At 37.1% G+C, this 6,838-nt stretch overlaps 1 protein-coding gene across 1 annotated transcript in view; it reads right to left on the bottom strand.

Annotated features, from left to right (window-relative positions):
• LOC144958915 (uncharacterized) overlaps positions 1-5,401 on the bottom strand; it is a 53,853-nt gene extending 48,452 nt beyond the window's left edge. The window contains exon 1 of the mRNA XM_078891212.1: positions 4,497-5,401. The gene's annotated coding sequence lies outside the window, so the exon portion shown is untranslated. The remainder of the gene's footprint in view (positions 1-4,496) is intronic.
• Between the last annotated feature and the right edge of the window lie 1,437 nt (positions 5,402-6,838).

The following is a 6,838-nucleotide window of genomic DNA, read 5'->3' as shown; positions in this document are numbered from 1 at the left end:
AAAACTATGAAATAATAGTGCTCAATTTTATGATAAAAGGAACAATTTATCAAATATGTCAAGTATAATTATGGTTAACTTCTACAATATTGTTTCGAGAAGTTGACCATAGTTATAGATAGTTCGAAGATGACGTCACTCAGGCCTTTGTTATTGTTTTTGCCATCCGCGTTTGTGAGTTGTTCTCACTAAACTGTATTAACCAGACTATAAAAGTTCATGGTTACACAGAGTTTGTGTGTTGGTCCGTTATACTTCCGGATGGCAATGTTGTGAACTCCTTGGCCAAGCGCATTCTATCTATACTTGAAATATATATAATATATATATATATTATATATATATATATATAAATATATATATATATATATATATATATATATATATATATATATATATGAGTGTTGGTAGGTACTTGTAGGTACGAGAGTGCTCGATAATGTTGGTTAGAGCTAATATAAAATATAAATAAAGTCACTCACATATTTTTGGCCGAGACATATGTTTCGATGGTCTCGATCTCCATGTCTTCAGTAGACACACTACGGACATTATGCCGACTGAGGACATGGAGAGCATCGAAACATATGTCTCGGCCAAAAATATATGAGTGACTTTATTTATAGTTTATTTATATATTATATATATATATATATATATATATATATTATATATATATATATATATATATATATATATATATATACATAATATTAAAAACAAGCTATTGATTTCATTAACAGTTTTCTATGATTAGATAACAAATGAGACTTCAAGGCAAACGGGAGGCGATTACAATACAAAGGAAAGAAATAGAGAAAAAGAGAAAGGAAGAAAAAATAAAGAGTGGAAGAAAAAAGAAAGAGTGTAAGAAAAAAGAAAGAAAAGGAAGAAAAAAAGAAAGAGAAAATGAAGGTCATTTTATTCATCTGTTAGAAAATTAGTTTTACAATCGTGAATGACAATAATCAATATATGAATATACTGCATGACGTATTAAGGTTAAAGGTTACTTTGGAGTACTGAGACAATGCTAATGAGACCGTTTGTTGACAACTACCCCCCACATCTCTCTCCTCCCCCCCCCCTATCTCTCTCTCTCTCTCTCTCTCCTCCTTCCTCTCTCTCTCTTCTTCTATCTTTCTCTCTCACCTTCTATCTTTCTCTCTCTCCCTTTTCTCTCCCTCTCTTTATCGTTCTCTCTCTTCATCTATCTATCCCTCTCACTCTTTCTCTCTCTCTCTCTCTCTCTCTCTTCCTCTCTCTCCCTCTCTCTCTCTTCTTCTATCTTTCTCTCTCACCTTCTATCTTTCTCTCTCTCCCTTTTCTCTCCCTCTCTTTATCGTTCTCTCTCTTCATCTTTCTCTCTCCCTTCTCTCCTCCTTCTTCTCTCTCTCTATCTTCCTCTCTCTCTCTCTCTCTCTCTCTCTCTCTCTCTCTCTCTCTCTCTCTCTCTCTCTCTGCCAGGCGATGGGTGTTGTATCAAAATTGGATGCCGGGGTTTGTTCCCTGACTCCACGATTTATTTTATCTCAATAATTTATTGAGTAACAAAAATTGATACTTCCTATTATGTGAACATTATTATGTAAACCGTCATTGATATTTCCTATTATGTGAACATTATTATGGCTAACGTTATTGATATTTCCTACCATATGAACATTATCATGTCAAACGCCAGTGATATTTCCTTCACTCTGATAGAAAACCGCTTTCCGACAAATTGTTTTAAAAATTGTAAAGAAATAATAAACAGACAAATAAACCTCAGTGTTATTAAATAACAGTAAACTGTCCTACTCGTACTTTGCAATAAATTAAAATCGTGATTAAAAGTTTGGCCAGAAAACTCGTCCTCCATTCATTAATTGATCGATTTAAATAACCCTCATCTCTACAAAAACTCTCAAACCTGGGATTTCCTTGAAGTCTTTGCGAAGTCTTAGGTTTGAGAGTTTTGTGCCAATTTGAGGGTCATTTTAATCGATCGGTATTTGGAGGACAACTTTTCTGACCAAAATTTTTATTAGGATCTTTCACGACTACGGCTAACCAGTAGATTTTTGACCAATCAAACCTTAAAATTTGTGACACACCCTCACACGTGCTCGGGCAAACATATTCGGTTGTTTATTAACAGTGATGTAAATGAAATCGACCTCTCTCTCTCTCTCTCTCTCTCTCTCTCTCTCTCTCTCTCTCTCTCTCTCTCTCTGATCATTGTTATTGTTTTTATACCGCCAGATGGGTGACTCGATCAGATTTTAAACGGTTACATTTATACATAGTTTTCTGTGTTAGTTCTATTGACCAAGCGGTTGGACAGTGGGTATTTTATTTAGACACATACCATCGATAGTAAAGCATGTGTAGTTTGCTGTGGCTACCAATCACTACCATTGTTTACATTATGACGATTGTCCGAGAGGCGTGGTTATCTACCTGTTAATTAACTGGTCACACAAAAATGAAAGAGAAAATGATTTTGATGAATATTTACAGAAATAATTCTTTGACATTTAGCATTTGTCATAGATAGTTGAGTGTCCACATTACCCTAGCCATTAAAATGTCAACGCTATTGACATTTTACTTCCGGCAAGATAAGGGAGATGCTTGAAATATGAAAAGGCGTTTCAGGAACCAGATCCAGAAAAAATAGCAGAAAATAATCAGCTTTGAGCTTTAATTTAACAGGCGTCATGTCTCCTTCTATATGTTAAGTGTTAATGTTGGCTAGGGACCCCTTGTAAAGCGCTTTGAGCACATTTAGTGGATATTGCGCTATATAACAGCTCAAAAAATGTTATTTCTTTTTTTTTTAATCTGAAGGTTAAAGTTGACATTGGAGAGACTGGTACGGCTATATTGTCCTGTGTGTGGTATGACATTCGCTTTCGGATCGGAAGGTTCTGGGTTCGAGCCTCGCCGGCGCAAAGGTTGAGACCTTGAAAAAAAGGCTCTTTATTTCCTCACATTATCTCACCTTGCTCAGGTGTAAAATGAATACCTGGCCATTAACAACGTGACTCTGTAACAAAACAAAATTGTAATATCGCCTAACAGGCGTCATAACCCAACCTACATGTTAAGTGCTGCTGTTGACCGGGGACCCTTTGTAAAATGATTTGAGCACTTTTAGTGGACATTGCGCTATATAGAAAAAATCTCAAATCTCATTAGACAGAATTACTTACACAAAGAGACGAGGACCAACATTTTTTTTTTCTTTTCTGCTCCTAGTTTTATTATTTAAAAACCTTTCTTCTTTTTTTCATTTTTTTTTCTGGCATCGCTTCCACCTCGACTTCATTCCGAATTGTTGATAAAGGGAAAATCCGAAACGTCCATTTTGTCTATTTTCATATATTAAATTTAAGCTTACATTCAATTTCAGTTATTGATGACAGTAATTTAGTGACTTAAAGAGGAAAATACGTGTTTTGTGTGCCTCATCCTCAATGACCAATGCCCTGAGTGTTTGGAAACTCCAAATTTGTGACCCATCGTCTCAAAACGGTATTATGTCGGAACGAACCATATACCTTAAAAGCCGAATTTAATTGTTAAACCGGTCAAAAATATAAATTGTTGGCATTAGCACCCTAAAATATGGTATCCATTCTCCTCAATAAATTGTATAAACTCAACACAAGTCTGATATTTTAGGCTGTAAATTCAATTTTCAACATCTTACCAGCCCGACTTAATACCGTTTCGAGGGGAAGGGTCACATTTTCTTAGGTGATTCTATTTTTTCAATAAAGGAGCAGGCACCGGTGTAAGAAAAAGATCTGAACAAGTGTGTATGAAAGGTGCCAGACAAAGCAAGAACGAAAAATACAAGAAATAAAACGCATCCCAAAAAAAATCTGTCTACCTTGACAGGGGATCGAACCTCAGACCTTCTGATTACCAGTCAGACGTGCTACCATTACACCACAGAGGCTTCCGATAGGTGGGACAATTTTAATTTTTAAATTGCCCCCAACTATCGGGAGCATCTGTGATGTAATGGCAGCACGTCTTTCCGGTAATCAGAAGGTCTTAGGTTCGATCCCCAGTCGAATGAATGAATGAATGAATGAAAATGAATTTATATAGCGCCTAGATTCACAATGTGCTCAGAGGCGCTTTACAATATGCAAATAAAACAAAACAATAAATTAATCATTTAAGCATACAATCTATCATATTTGAATAGCATCAATCAATTTGTAATTTAATTACCACGCACTGTGCTACAAGATGAAAATTTAGAGGTAGACAGGTTTTTAAAAAAAATGTTGTTGTTTTGTTTTTTTTATGTTTTTTTTCCTTGTATTTTTATTCTTGCTTTGTCTAGCACCTTTCATACACACTTATTCAGACCTGATGATTCTATGGTCTCCAAACAGATAGCTTGAGATTGTCAACTCATTTGGTATCAGGGTGTGACTTAGGATGTTTCGAAACGACTTGTATCTGTATGGAATGTAAAGAAAAAAACTTACCTTCAAAATTCCAGAATCTCTCCAGATTGTGCGTCTCTTTCTTGATTTATTTTTTTTCTTTCCCTTTTCCACTTTATCTCTGGTTCTGTTTTCTTGATCGTTGTTCCCTATAATCAGGTTCTCTAATTCACGGACTCTGATGACGTCACAGAACTTCCGGTTTTTCAAATACGAATTGACACTTGATCACTGTAAAGTTCAATCTCCGACTTATTATTTTAATGGTATTATACAACTTTTGTAGTCCTTAAAATCAAAAGAATAAATACAATCTAAGCTTTTAGTTTTGAATTTCCAATAGGTTTTGAATGTCGTGTATACAAATCTAAAGTTATGAAAACCAGCTCTGTTGTCTATTGTATATCCTTAGGTATTAAAATAGCTTCTGGTTGTTTCTATGATATATATAGAATCTATTCAAATTCTCCTAACAGTCTTTCAACAACATAAGTTTTCAAAATAGATTGCTAGAGCTAGATCTTGAAAGAATCCAATATACAAAATTCTCTATTCCTGGCTTCAATAAGTCTTAGTCTTCTTCTCATCCACAGCTCGTTACGTCCAAGTTATCTCCAAGTTCTTTGAAACTCTATATGAATTATTCATGTTTTTGTTTGTTTGGTTCTGGGTTTTTTAAAGACAAAAATAGACGTGTCTCACCCAGCATGTGACGGGCAATGACAGGAAACAACAAAGTTGGATAACTAGTCTGTACCCTGTGCAATCTTGTGATTCGATCTTCTTCTCTTAACTACTTCTAGCGAAATCCAGTTTTTATTTAAATCAAATTAAATATTGATAGGAAACCTGACGGATTCAAGACTAACTACAAACAAATCGCCTGCGAACCGAACCGCTATTAATTCTACACACAGACTGATTGACGGGTGTTCTTTCCTGCCGTCAGAGGGTGAGAAGTTGAGAGCAACAGGGGGGGGGGGAGATGGCGGTTGGGGTGGGGAGGGGAGGGGGGGGTGAAGGTTTATGTGTGTGTGTGTGTGTGTGTGTTTGAAAGAAGGAAGGGGGGGAGGGGAAGGTGAAGTTAATGTGTGTGTCTGTGTGTGTGTGTGTGTGTTTGAGGGAAGGGAGGGGGGGAGGGGGGGGGGGGAAGGCTTTATAATTTTTGACCACAAAACTCTCGTCACCTTGGTTCTCTATCTGGAAACAACTGTCATGTTTTAGGAAGAAGCAGCTCGGAAAACACAAGCAGTATTTTCTAATGTTGGAATAGATTTTTTTTTTGATTTTTTTTTTTAGGGATTCGCGAATTCGAATTACTCCGCGGAAGGTTGAGACGCAGCGCTGTTTGTCTGTGTCGAGATCACTCCTCGAACAAATCTAATCCCTTCACAAACCCCGCCCCCCTTATCAATCACGGCACGTGGTGCGTGTGTGTGTGTGTGTGTGTGTGTGTGTGTGTGTGTGTGTCTATGCGTCCGTATTGTATTGTTGACGACCCCTGTGTGATCTGTTTGTTTTGGAAAATGGAATCGTGAGTCTGGTATCGATAATATAAAAACAAAACACACCCACGTGTTGGTGGTGGTATCGATGTTGGACATATCGATATTGTTTTCGATATTTTGATTATCTTTTGATTCTAAATTTATATTGAACTTTTATATAGCGCAATATGCACTAAACGTGCTCAAAAAGCTTTACAAGGGGTCCCAAAACAACAGCAACACTTAACATGTAGGACGAGACATGATGCCTGTTTGATAGGTGATATTACATTTTTATTTTCGGACAGAGACAACGTTGTTAACGGCAGGTACTCATTTTACACCTGTGTAAGTGAGAGAATGTGAGTAAAGAGCCTTTGCCAAGGACTCAACTATGCGCTGAGAGAGGCTCGAACTCAGGACCTTCCGATCCGAAAACGAGTGTCATACGAGATACCACAAGACCACAACATAGCCGCAATGTTTATATATACATATATATGTGCCTCATTAGATTAATCTGGTTTTATGAGGGATTGGATTAAATGAAGAAAAAAAAAGGGGGGGGGGTTGTGACGTCACACCTTCTAATTTTCCGGTTGCAAATTCCTTGAAGGGGCTATGACTTGACTTACTTGACTTAGATGCCTTTCGCGTCTCGACCGAAAGATCGGGTCGCCTTGGCTGTTTCCAGTATTTCCTGTGTGAGGTGTCTCCAATATTGCCGGTCCTCTGCTAGGGTTCTCAGATTTTCAAGGTCCCCTGCCGTTATGAGACTAATGCTTTGTCCAAGTGTTGTGAGGTTTTTGTTTAGGATCACAGGGAGTGTTGTGATCGGTCTTCCTCTGAAAAGGTTCCCGTGTTTTTGGAAGTATCCCGACATGGCTTGGTTTGCTG

The sequence above is a fragment of the Berghia stephanieae genome, chromosome 13 (assembly GCF_034508935.2).
Source record: "Berghia stephanieae isolate SIO BIC M18660-M18661 chromosome 13, UCSD_Bste_1.3, whole genome shotgun sequence".
In the NCBI taxonomy this organism is placed as follows: Eukaryota; Metazoa; Mollusca; class Gastropoda; order Nudibranchia; family Aeolidiidae; genus Berghia; species Berghia stephanieae.
This window is presented reverse-complemented; position numbering and strand designations above follow the sequence as displayed.